This window comes from Dermacentor andersoni, chromosome 3, assembly GCF_023375885.2.
Source record: "Dermacentor andersoni chromosome 3, qqDerAnde1_hic_scaffold, whole genome shotgun sequence".
Lineage (NCBI taxonomy): Eukaryota > Metazoa > Arthropoda > Arachnida > Ixodida > Ixodidae > Dermacentor > Dermacentor andersoni.
Window position 1 is genome coordinate 70,020,219 of NC_092816.1, and position 13,861 is coordinate 70,034,079.

The 13,861-nt window shown below is 43.3% G+C and overlaps 1 long non-coding RNA gene across 3 annotated transcripts in view; it reads left to right on the plus strand.

The window, feature by feature from the left end:
• Positions 1-13,861, plus strand: part of LOC129380617 (uncharacterized) — a 468,422-nt gene that overhangs the window by 126,683 nt on the left and 327,878 nt on the right. The window lies entirely within an intron of this gene.

A 13,861-nucleotide genomic window follows, 5' to 3' on the forward strand; every position in this document is an offset into this window, starting at 1 on the left:
CGTAAGAGGATTTGCCACAATCAATTTGGTCGCCAGTACCGCGCTTCGACGTTTCCTGAGCCACGACGAGTCCATCGCCTAATGACGCGCGGGATCGACGAAGCAGTTGCACTGTGTAGCAATGTTGAAGTCCGTCGCACTAATACAGTTATCGGATAAGTTCTATCGCGGGCAAAGATGGCCTTATGACCCGGGAACGATGGCAAGACGTCGCTTACAATCGGCGCTCTTCCACTCGGCAAGGCCAATGCACTGAGAGACGGAACGCTCCCTTTTTCCAGTACAACTGGTTCTTTCGTGGCAGTTGGTTGGGAATGAGAGCGACACAGACACATTTCTGGCAATGGTGTTCTGAAGATTGCAATTTTTCAATACAGGCAGTAGAAGTGTTCGAAGGAGCGAAAACTTACCTGAGACCCCGCGAAGCCGAAATAGATATGTAATAAAAATAACACGCTGCGATATAGTTGGATTCAGTTTCTCTACGAATGTGTGTGTATACTCGCCTCGTTTTGCATTGAAAGAAAAAACGAATTATTTTGCGTGCAACGTTTGACAGTTCAGAAATTTATCGTCTTGATAACTAGTTACGACGCGAGTGAGTGTCAATGAGTGAATTGCCTCCACCATACATTGACTGCGTGTCTGCGTGTGCTTTTAAAGCCTGCGATAAGCTCGTCTCGTGGTGGCTTATTGTGTAGTGTTTTTTGTCGCATATAGAAAGGTTCGTACAAGTGTGTTAACTCTTGGAAGTTTCATAAAAAGGGCTCTGTGTTTATCAATCAATCAATCAATCAATCAATCAATCAATCAATCAATCAATCAATCAATCAATCAATCAATCAATCAATCAATCAATCAATCAATCAATCAATCAATCAATCAATCAATCAATCAAATTTATTTACCAGAAACAAAAGGAACTGGAGGGATATCTGGGCAAAAAGCTGTCGCAGCAGCTTGACGGAGGCCCAGGGTCCCTTACATGGCAGTAGTACTCACATGATATATACACAGAAGGCTTTATACACAACAAACATTACACATCGCATATATGTATAAAAAATGACATTTTACACATGAATGCAATATACTAAAGTGTCACTATAAAGAAGAAAGTAATCCCGCAAACCATTTTTATTTAGCATAGCTGTGTGCTTATATATATATATATATATATTTTATTGAAGTGAATGTTAGGAGAGGTTGGCGCCTTTATGTGGTGGCACCGGCTACTCCTTGTCACTTGGCTGACGAAACAAATTTGCGCAAAAAGGGAGAATAGCGACACTAAATATAACACTCAGTAGAACACCGGATCAGTAAAAAATATACAGTCCAACAGTACATGAGTCGCAAAGTTCTGTGCATGAGTTCAGTCCACGTACGCATATATGAAGTCCGATGTTTTGAAGAGCCAAACACACAACAACACTTGTAATACATTCCAAGAACAGGACAGAATTATACGTATTGCGTAAAAGTTGCGATCACAACATAAACCAACTATGCACCACGAATAACGTTTATGTAACTCATTTAGCGTATTCGGATCATCCAATACTTAATATTTTCCCAAAATGTTGGTCTCCTCTAAAAGCTTTTTCAGAGAGAAGAAGCGCTCTTTTTTGAAGGCCCGCAGTTGGCCATGGGCCAAGTATCTTTTTTAGAGTGAATGGTCTTCTGTCTAATATAAACAAATTAGCTTGCAGTACCGTTCTTTGTGTATCGTATTTCGAGCACTCGAGAAGAAGATGATGCACATCTTCGTCTGGATGGCCACAAGAACACTGCGGACTAGAGACACGTTTTATTCTGTACAAGAAGTGTCTCGTAAATGCAGTACCAAGACGCAGCCGGTGTACCAAAGTTTCAAATTTTCTGTTGTCTCTTAGAGTTTCCGGCATTGATAAGTTTATATATGGGTCTATTGAGTATAACTCCGAGTTCTTAGTTTGCTGGTCAAACCAGGTAGTTTTGCTGAGACGACAAGAAATCTGTCTCAGGATCAGACGGACTTCACTACGCAATAGGGGAAGATTGGTTGTCTCTGCGTTATTGTGCGCTCGATTCGCAGCTGCGTCCGCTGCAGTATTACCAGGAATATTGCAGTGCCCAGGAATCCACTGAAATGCAATTACGTGGTTCATTGCACTTGCTTTTGTAAGTTCTTTGAGCGTCTCATACAATATCGAAGTGTTCAAAGAATTTTTCTTATTGCTTATATTTGTTTAAAACAGTCGGTATATGGTGTGTTAAGGACTGTAGGCTGTAACTGTTTCGAAACCATGGTACCCTCCATACTTCGTTGTTTCGTGTAGTATGTTTTGTGTGAGTGCAGAGTTCTAGCTGAGCAAGGGATGTAAAATAATTCTTAACATATTCGGTTGAGAAGTAAATTGTTTCTTGTAATCTATGTTCGTATAATTTATCTACGCGGTTTAGTCTGTGTTTGAGAAATATATTATCTGTTGGAGAAAGCTGACTAACGTTCTCTATATACCGAACGATTTTCTTTTGAAGTATGACCAGCTTTTGCAAGTTAGATTTGGATTTTGTAGCCCAGACAAGGTAAGAGTAATTTAAGTACGATAAGAAGAGACCATAGTATATTTGAAGTTTTGCTCTCGTAGGAAGAATTGTGCGGCAACGTGCCATAGCACCGGTAACCGCAGATAGCTTGCCGCAGAGATGTTTGATATGGGCATCCCAACTTAAGTTAGTCGAAAAATGTACTCCACGAATTTTAAATTCTTGAACCAGTTCAATGCGTTGGCTCTGAAAATAAATAGTATGATTAATGTTAAGTGGTTTATTTGTTGCGCGAAATATTACAACTTTCGTTTCCTTTGAATTTACTTTGAGCTTATTTGTCTGTGTTTATTCGGACAAACTTGCCATAATTTTATTACATTTTGCACAAGTTCATTCGCATCAGTGCTTAACTTAACTGGTGCTTACTCACTCTTCTTGCAAGTGATCTATCAATTTAGTCGGGAATACGTTACACGCACCCTATAATTCGCTGTGGCAGCAGTTTTACTGTTTTTAAAGACTCCTGCAATAAGTGTGTTCAGTTCGTAAGTTTAGTGGTTTCGGCAAGATGGCTTGGTGCGAGTAGTGCATGATAAACGAAGGACAAAGAAAAGTCGTCACCTAAAGCAACGTACGTGTGCCTCTTGATTTTCTTTTCTTTTCATTTTTTCTTTTCTTTCTTTCTTATCTATTTTGTGTGTGCGCGTACTCTACACACCAAGTCATGCTCACTCATCTGTGGTACACAATCAGCACAACAAAATTGCTCGCGTACAGCAAAGTTGCGAAAGTCTGGAACACTTGCTTGACTCGAACGCAAGTCAGGTTACCCACCGATGAACGCGCCCACTACTAGTATTGCCAGTGCCAAAATTAGTCATGACCGCGGGAACCAAAATACGCACCCAAGAAGCGACACAACAGTTCAAAACAGCGCGCATTCACACGTATACCTCGTGCACGACACAGGTGTCGTATATACGTGCATCGCACCCATACTCCTCAGGAACCTCGTCACGCGCCCTGTTGTCGACGCACCCAACGCTCAAGCCCACGCATCTCTCATTCGCGCTTGACACGGAAGCCTTGTAAATAGGGATTACGAGGAAGGCTGCCTGAGTTTGTCAGCCAGCTGTGTCAACGCTTGCCGGCTGTAATGCGTACGCTCTTTGATATGACGCATTGGTCGGCTTGATGGAGAGAGCACTTGCGCGATCCTGGTCTGCTGTATTTAAGTAGGCGAGAACTTCACGTCCAGCAGGCCCGGAGTGCGCTCGAAAAGCACAAACCTCGTGACCCACTACAAACGGGCCCAACTGGGCTAGTGCAGAGTAGGGTATAACCCCGGGTCGACGCTTGGCCAGCGTCACGACTCGTTAAATCGTCGTTTGCCGGCACTTTATTAAAGTTGTTCCTGTCGTGTCCTTCACATTAAAATTTAGTTCCTAGTTAGCGCTTGTCCTGTGCGTCGGTGTCTTTATCTTGTCCCGTCTTGAAACTGCGCTTACCAGTATTCGCTTATTAGCTCTCCGTACTATCGCCCTGAGATTCGACTCTCCCATCGTGTTGGCTTGTCAAGTTCTCCAAACGCACCTTTACTCGCGGGTGGACAGATTGTCCGGTCAGGCGCGCAGAGACGAGACGCTTCATAGGTGACGACTCGGCTAGGAATCCGTTGTGACTCCGCTACCCGATGCACGAGACGTACTCAAGATTTTACTGTTTATCGTGAAGTACACCACGTGTTTTTTCCCCATGCTGCGCACTCACTAGGTAATAATATAAGTTCTATTGAAGGTCGACATCATGGCGCTCTTCCCTGTAACCTTCGTTTGTTGATAAAAGGAGGCTCGAGTCAAAACCCTGCTCATGATGGAGGAGTCTAGTGAACTTGTGTTCAGTCCAGTAAATAACAGACATACGTTCAATAAATGCACTGTACTCATATGCAAACATGCCACAGTGACCAGAATCATTAGACAGATATGCAGGTGAGCATAGACCTGGAAACACTTATTCATATTTGAACACGAGTAATTATTCATTATTAGTAGTTATTCAAAGTTATTCATTATTTAGGGTATCATAATGATAGGGTACTGTAAGGTGTATTATTATTATTATTATTATTATTATTATTATTATTATTATTATTAGCACTACTAATAGTAGTAATAGTAGTAGTAGTAGCAAAAGAAGAAGTGTACTACTAGTAGTAGTATTTGGTTTTAAAACGCGTATATAATGGGTAGAGATGGAAATGGGGGAAAAAGCATTCTTGTCACAGCCACCAAAAGTGCACGACACCTACCTACTCTATAGGAAGTAGGGAGTGGAAGCAGACATTTAAGACCGGAAGAAAAGACGAAGAGAAAGAGAACAAGACGACAGTTCACAAATACCAAAGTGAGCAAATTACAGGGATTAGACTACATGAGTAGGAGCGTCAAGAAATCACCGGAGGTTACTTTAACTACAACAGAACACACACACGCACAAGCTCGCACAAACAAGCACACACACAGGTCGAGTCACTGACAAAGAAAAAACACAATGTGCTACTAACTGGAACCCCCAACGTGAATCACCAGCGCTTCAGCTTGCGTAATGAGGGCAGTGATACGCGCTGTTTCGCCTTCACTGTACTGTTTGCATGCAAATGGCAAAACGCGCGCAGGTGTTCCAGTGTGACCCGCAACGTTGCGTGAATGAGCTGCAAGCTCCGAACCTTTTCTCACGCACCTCGAAAGCACGATAGATCAGATAAGCCCCGTATGCGAGGCGATGTCGGGCGCTGACCTGGTCCTGCATGCGACAGATTCCCAAGGAGCACTTGTGTCTCCTGTTAAACTCACACAGGAATGAAGACTGAAAATATCTTATTAATTTGCATTTTATTATACCTTACTTGTCTGTCTGAGGAATGCTAAAATGCCTACAACATGCAACTACTGCATGATATCCATAAGCCCCCAAACAATTAGCCAGATCTCATACTTATGCGATAATCGATGTTAACCGGAGCTTTCTTCAATGTTTGCGCACATTTTGAAGCCGCAAATGTTATGCCGACGCAATGCTAATGACGGGAATGCATATACAAAATGACGCAAATCGTCCGTGAGTTTACACTGAATGCACGCTCTGGTTCTATGTTGTTCCCTTCATTTCTTTATCTACACTTTTTGCTCACTCCTTTGTGACGGAATATTTCAATTTTCTATTGCTGGATTCTTCCCTTTTCCATAGCTCAACGCACTTTGCTTAAAATTCTATTTACACCGTGCAATGGCATGTTGGCATGTGTTGACAGGCATGTTGTTCCAGTTCTCCTCCCTATCGTCAAGAAAAACATTTCTATAAATCGCCACAACGCGAAACTTTTCTATGTTCTTTAACCATGCGCGCCGGAAATGCCGCAGTGAAACAAAGACCGATGTTTTGTTTAGGCATGCATGTGGATTCTTTTCCTGTCGCCAGAGTCGTTAAATTCCAGCAGAGCCATCAGGTTTGTTCTACTTTCGAGAAGCTGCACTTTCGATTCCAACGGATGGCGTTCGATCAGGATCGTGGCGAAACATACTGAATCGCACCAAATTATTGAACTCAAGCAGCACAACATCGTCATTCATTGCACTCCCGTGCAAAACGTAAAGAACAGTTATCTTTTTTATGAGACTGCAGCTTCGATTCTATGATTGGCACGAAAACGCCTCTAGCCATGCCCCAAGCACCTTCTATACAACCTCGATGCTTCACAGCTTATAGGGCGCTGACAATTCCGAGAGACAAAAAAAAAAGATATTTCAGTAAGATTAACACAATAACAAAATTCTGCCAAGAAGCATCAGATAAAATGGGCGGAAACAAGCCACGAAGAGAGGAGCTACGTGAGATGGCTCGTGTCAAAGCGATACAAAAGGTCCACGAGGAGCTCTTGGTGCCTACACTGCGAGATGTGACTGTCAGCTGGCCCCCGGCAACGTTTCTTAGACGTAGGGCTGTTGCCCAACCCGTAACGCGGCCGGCCCGCTAGAGATACGTCGTCATTGTGATCAAAAGACCTGCTTGAAAAGAGGCCGCCTTACCCTTTCTACGCTTTGTGACTGGCAGCTCGGAGCAGGATATTGATTCCTTTCTTTGTCTAAGCTGTCAAGTCATACTTAGTGTCAAGCTCTGCACTCCTGAATGGTAGAAGAGAGGAGCTCCAAGCTGCAAAGCGTAAGGAAGTAGAAAAAATATGCCCAAGCGTCTGAAGCAGCCACCTGGACACAAGAACGAGGAGTGGCAGCAGCTCTTACTCTGGGCATTGCTATCGTAAGTTTCCTTCACGAAAGACGGCCTGCTATGGGGATGCTTTATATTATCGGATATATTTGCACGTGACAGCACCACGGGAGCAGCACAACGAGGAGGATATGAGAAGCAAATGTTTTGCTTTCGCTCATTCTTAACGTGCTATATGCATGAAGCGCTTATTGTTTATGGGTGGGCGCGTATGTCAAGACAAGGAAAAAAAACAAGAAAGAAAGAAAGAAAGAAAGAAAGAAAGAAAGAAAGAAAGAAAGAAAACATGTGTCGCACCGAAAGAAAGTTGATGACTTGTGAACGACAGTTAGCGGAATCTCGGTTTGAATGGAATGATTGCATATCCTGAAGAATATATGCGAAGCTCATACCATGAAGTCGTCACACGCCACGATTATATAAACGTGCGTGCACGACACACAAGTTAGAGCCCAGAAGTTGAAGCCCTTGTTCTTCAAGCATTTATAAGGAAATAGTAAACGGTACAGAGGGTGCTCTTTTAAAGAAGCAAAGGTGCATGGTATTGAAGCAAAATTGCCGGTACAAGATGTCCGCAAGATGCAGTCGAAACTCGTGCGAGCCCAACACCCCCCGCCATCATTTACCTCACCAGTTACAGAAAGAGCGCTTGATTCGACTTCTTTTATAACGTGCAACTGTGTGCTTAGATTTAAACTAAATAAATTTAAATAAACAATATAAAGCGGGTTAAGAGCAATACAGCAAGATACTATATATTTTTTTAAATGTGGGAATTTCGTATGAGCGAAATGGGTAAACAGCACTAGTATGTTGTTTAGACTATGTCAGGAAACAATTATGTGATAATAATGCAAGCGCAGAAAAGATTAGCAAGACTGAACATTGAAGGGCTATAGTGGTGTGGCCAAGGAAATTATAATACATGATGATTTCTTCCATTTTTAATATATCGGCGATGGCTTAGTATATTGCTCCGGCAGAACTTTTAATGCTCATGACATGGAAAGAAGCGTTCAGAGCCATTTAAGTGTCAAGCATTGTCCACTCTTAAGTAAACATTGGGGAACTATACCAATGTTTCTTGTTTCTATAACAATTATAGTTGTATTCTGGCATAAACGCACGTCGACTTTATTTGAGCGTATAAATATCTTCCTGTAGTGTTATATTAGTATTTTATTTTTGTCGATGGAGAAGGAGAGTTTCCGCTGTCTTGGTTTTAATATTAGCTAAGTATTGCTTTTAACAGTGGACTGCACTTTGCATCGAGATATATAGTGATTAATTTTGGCTATCTGATATATTGACTATCTGCGGAAAGAGCAGCCCGGAAATGGTTCTGAACAACAGTTGCAAAAGCTTTCTCGCAAGATACTTACAAGTACGCAAGATACTTACAAGTACGCAAGACAGTGTTCATTGATTAATTTATTGATGTGGTTTAAGGCCCGAAAGTAGCACACGGGTCACAACTTATAATAGACATAACAGCGGGGGCGCCACTTTATAATTTTTGTCACATCAACTTCTGTAACACATGAGTGCAGCCCAATGCACGAGTGTTGTTGCATTTCGATCTCATCGGAATGTAGACGAGAATTGCACTTAGCAGTATATATGTCTCGCCAAACGAGAGTTACATTGTTGAAGAAAACTGCGAGATACCTTCAACGACAACGATTTGCACGCGCGCGTGTAGTTTTCCTAACGTGCCCAAAAAGTGTCATTGCATGACCACTGATGCATTCTTCGTCTTTCTGGGAATGTGGGCGCCACTCCCTAATAACAACTCCAGAAAAAAAAAATACGTTCGCTAACACATCTGCTGGTGTGTGTTGCTGAGAACTATTAGCTGACTCTGCACTCAAGGTGGCGAACCGACAGGATGCAGATATTTTTTCATGTACCAAGCAGCAAGCTGTGTATCATGGTATTGTTTTGGCTAGCACATATTGTCCGAAAATTTGTCGACTCAAAGTAATCGTTCACGTTGATCTATAGCGTGAACTACTTTCGTCGTAATGGCGAAAGAAATGCGCAGAAACATGCACCTTGTCACCGGCAGAACCAGAAGAGAAGCCTTTCAAGCTCCCTCCCTACTATTTCCCAATCCTTCCCGCCAGAGACATGTCAGCACGTCAGCTCTGACAGAATTTAGCGCACAGCGATGCCCCCATCCCTTATTCCGCCTACCCTAGATCCGCCCCTGCAACTAAACAACGCTGCCGACCCACGCGCCGCGGTGCTCTACAGTTGCCATGCAGTGTCGCTTGTCCTGTTATGTAACTAACAGATAAAAGGCAACCTCTCATCAACTTCTTGCCGTATATAGCAAGACATAACCACAGCGCCCCAACGAAAAGAAAGAGAGAATAGGCCACGAGTAGGAGACAATGCGCTGTCCACTGCCAAATAGCTTGAGTCAAAAGGAGCACAACAACAAAGAAAGAAAATAAACTGTGCGCCTCGGGGCATCAGTGCTTCCGGGAATTCTCCGGTTCCGCAGCCCGGAAAGTTAGCCAGCTTATGTAAGCTGCACCGCGTAGCGTCCCGGTACGAAGGACGACGCATTTTATCTTCCTCCAATAATTTCATTTACGATAGAGGATTCGGCACAGCCTGCTGCAATCAATCTCCCGCTCATTACTGAGGCCCTCGTCATACCGTTAAAACTGTGGGTATGCTAACTTATAAAAGGAGGAAGGTAACAGGGTCGTTAGGTTTCTTTTACCTTTATTTCTACATGACATTTATACCATACTGCACCGCTTTGGGCAACAGAAGACACGTAAAGCTGGTTTTGCGCCGGTTCCGCCAAACTTGTTTGCACAACCATACGAACATTTAGCACGAACCGACGTCGCCGGCAGAACGTGGCCGAGCTACGAATGGAGAGCTGCGCATCGAATTCTTGATACATAGCCATGTACGCAGACCTTTGACTCCAATTGGCCACGAAGACTGTATTTGATCTCAAATGACAGTCACCGAGCTTCGTGGGCTTGGTGGCTGTGCCACAAACAAGTCTACTAACTTTCTGGGATTCATCACGCGAGCCAATGTCAGCTGCTTTGCTACTGATGCTTCTTCCTGGCATGGTCGCGGTGTCATCACGCCCAGTGCCTTGTCCGGGGCCCTCGCTCTGCACTGGTGGCGTTCCTGCCATATGCCTATGGAAGCTGCCTACAAACAATTTTTTTCTGGGTATATACCGGTGCTACATCCGCAACCACAGGTGCTCAACCAGCCCTGGCTGGCTCCATCGGCAACGACAACCGTCTTCGTGCCTCCTATAAAGCTGGCGCCCCGACAAGCGTCGCCCTGGGCACATGGGCTTGGTGGCTGTGTCACAAAAAAAGTCGACAAACTTTCTGCGATTACTCACGCAAGTTTGTCCGTCGTACAGTTCATATGATAAAAAATAAGTAACTACGCGTTCCTACAGCTGCCAAGCCCGCAGTGTTTGATTTGTGTTTGTTGCGAATGTGTCACGGTTGCGCGTGACTTGCTATTGGTCGCGGGTGATGTTGAGACGAACCCTGGTCCCGAAATAGCAAGCATTCTTGCAGAGATTAAGAAATTATCTGCTGCACAGTGAAATTTACTAACAGAGGTATAAGACCTTAAAGCTCAACTTTTCGTAACAAGCAACGCTATCTCTGAACTCAGTACACGGCTGAGTAGTCTCGAGACCAACTGTCAGCCTGTTGAAACTATGCGGGAGCAGCTGGAAGCGTTACAGACAGACACAGTTAATACTGTTCATCGAATGCTAAAAGTGGAAAGCCGTTTTGGTGATGCTAAGAACCAGTCCAGACGCAATAACATCTTGTTTTTCTCTATTCCCGATACTAACCCAAAATAATCATTCGCGTGTTCTGAAGAAACAGTCATTCGCCGTTGCTCTGAGTACCTTAACATCACATTAGACCCTCAATTAATTGAACGCGCACACCGACTTTGCAGACTCACCCATGGTCGAAACCGTCCAATTATAGTTAAATTCAGTTCCTTCAAAACCAAAGAAGCGGTTGTTTTTAATGGCCAGAAAGTAAAAGATACTCCTTTCGGCATTAGCCACTTTTGCAAGCATATATATATATATATATATATATATATATATATAAATATATATATATATATATATATATATATATATATATATATAATATATGCGCCTTCTTATTCACTTCATTACAAAACAATGCGCATCAACGTAAAGCGATATGCCTTTGACGACTCCTCATCCACAAGTGTCGAAGAACTAACATATAGCTATAACTCCGTCAAAAACTGCCTGACTGCGCAACACCTACCACTCATTTAATTTCTTCATTTTCAGTTACCTACACTAACATAGGAAGCACACTTATAAAACGTGATACTGCATGAAATCTTGTCTCATCATCCGAAAGTAACCTGCTCATAATAACCGAAACTGGGCTCACAGATAACGTTCCTGAAACTGAACTATTGAAGACCTACCAAACTTTGAACTAATCCGCAAAGATCGGCAAGGACACAGAGGTGGAGGCGTCTTTATTGCCATAAAAAAGAACTATCGCTTTCCATCGTTGACATTTTAGAAATATTATGGATACTCTGTCGTGCCAAACCAGAACTACTACTGCTAGGTGTATGCTACCTCCCGCCTTAAAGTTTTGTCAATTTTCCCAGGAAACTGAATAACATCCTAAACCAACTACTCAAAAAGTACCCTAACGCGCATACTCTACTGTTCGGGGATTCAATTACCCCAACATTGATTGGTCTATCCATCAAATAGCTACCGGTAGCACTGAATCCAAAGAGTTCGTTATCGTCTGTTTGAACTATAACCTTACATAATTGGTAACTGAACCAACGCGTCACACATGATAATGCCAGCATTATAGATCTGGTATTGTTTTCCAATCCTGAAACACTATCGTCTATTACTTACTCTAACAAATTAAGTGACCACAATGTAATTCATGCCACATTCATCTTAACCCAGTCCCCACGTCATTCTCAAAAAATAAATATACATAATATCCACCTTTACGATAAAGGCAATTACTCGGCAATAAGTAATGAATTAGAAGAATTTTACGAAGGACTTGAAGCGGCCCTTCAACACCAATCTGTTCAAGAAAACTGGTCTCTTTTCCAGAAAAAGAATGGCACACTTAACTGAGAAATACATCCCAACGTTATCGATTCATGCTAAGCGCCATGAACCATGGCTCATAAAAAATTTGAAAACACTCGAAAATAAGAAAAAGCGCCTTTTTCGTCAAGCAAGCGAAACCCGAATGATCACGCATGGAACAAGTACTACGTGGCAGAACGCATATTTCTAGCAGAAATCCGCACATGCAAGTACACTTTCTTTCATTTTCCCCTGGCTAACATGATAGGCGAAAACCCAAGGAAATTTTGTCAAATCATTAGCGACTTTAGCTTGTCCGCTATTCCGGCATACGGGGGTAGGCTTTGGGCGGTTTGCCGGATGGGCGGGAGCGCAACGGCCTGTTTACGCTTGAGCCACCCATCGCCGCAAGCCGCACCGCACGCGTGCGGTTGTGCGAAGCATTGCACATATTGAACACTTGCGCGCAAATGTTCGTTTATACTGCTGTGTACACAGTGTAAACCCTAAACATTGCAAACCAAAATTTGCGCACGAGTGTTATGTATGCGAAATTTTTCGCACGACCGCATGCTTGGGGCGCGGCTTGCGGCAATGGGCCGTGCGAGCGTAAACAGACCCTATAAACGCTAGCGGCCGGAGCATTGTAGCCGCCTGGTGGCGCAGAGCTGGACCAGAAAAACAGTGCTAAAATTGCAGTAACCTACTACATTCCGCTTCGCTGCTGGTGCAAACTTACGGCAGTGGCGTAATTGTGAACACGATTACGCCGCTGTCGAAAGTTTACGCCAGCAGCTAAGCAGAATATAGTAAATGGCTTTATGTGTGTGTGGTTCAGCTTTGCACCACGAGCTAGGGCCATCAATCTGAACCATTCACGTTTACGCCCCCGCTCATTGAAGAAAATCAGCGCATTGTCATATACTGCAATTTCCAATTCTGCGGGTGCAGCAAAACAATCGCGCACCTTCTTTGCGAGTGGCCTCGTTTTGACCCGCAAGGAGCAGTCCTCTCAGCCACGTTAGACCAACTGGACAAGCGACCACTAACGGAAAACAACGTTCTTGGAAAGTGAGCCTACACTAACATCAGCGCGAGCCGCAATGAAGGCACTCCTGCATTATTTAAAAGACACCGGACTTTGTTACAGAGAGAGAGAGAGATCGGAAGACGGAAAGGCAGAGAGGTTAACTAGACTTTGTTACAAATTCTATAACTATACTGTTGGACGTAGCGGGACGTTGACACTGTGTAACACTATGTGACGCCTTGGCAGACTGTGCGACAGCGCCCACAGAAACAGTTCTGTATTCTGTTCTTGTGTTTGTATGTTGTTGCGTGTGCGTGTGTGTGTTTTTCTTTTAGTATTCTTTCTCTCTCATTTATCGCATCCCTTTGCCCCTCCCGGGTAGAGGGTAGCCAACCGGAGATAATTCCTTGTTAACCTCCCTGTCTTTCCTTTGCCTTTGTCTCTTTCTCGCCCTTTATTCTCCCCCCCCCCCCCCCCCCACACACACACTTTTGCTTCTGGCAAGAGCTTTCCAACGATCCAATGTACTTATTCAATTTTTCGGAAGTTTCAGCATTCTAAAACACAGTTATGAAATTCCTATTGCATTTGAGGCTCCCTTAAAGAAAAGTACCCCTGATAAAGATCGCTTATCAGCAAAATGAAAACGTAGTCTTAATTTACGGGAACTTGACTTAACTACAGAAGGCGGTTTTTCGAATTATCAGTTTTTAGCCTTAAAGGCAATGAAATGCTGAAGTGCCCCATCTTCATATTTTATTCTCTTTTCTTTCATAATGGATTGCCTAAAGTTTCCATTGCGTTCGGTACAATCTTTGACATTAAAGTTTCTTTCAAGGAAGGCGAAGTCTGAAACCAAAACACCGGAAGATCAC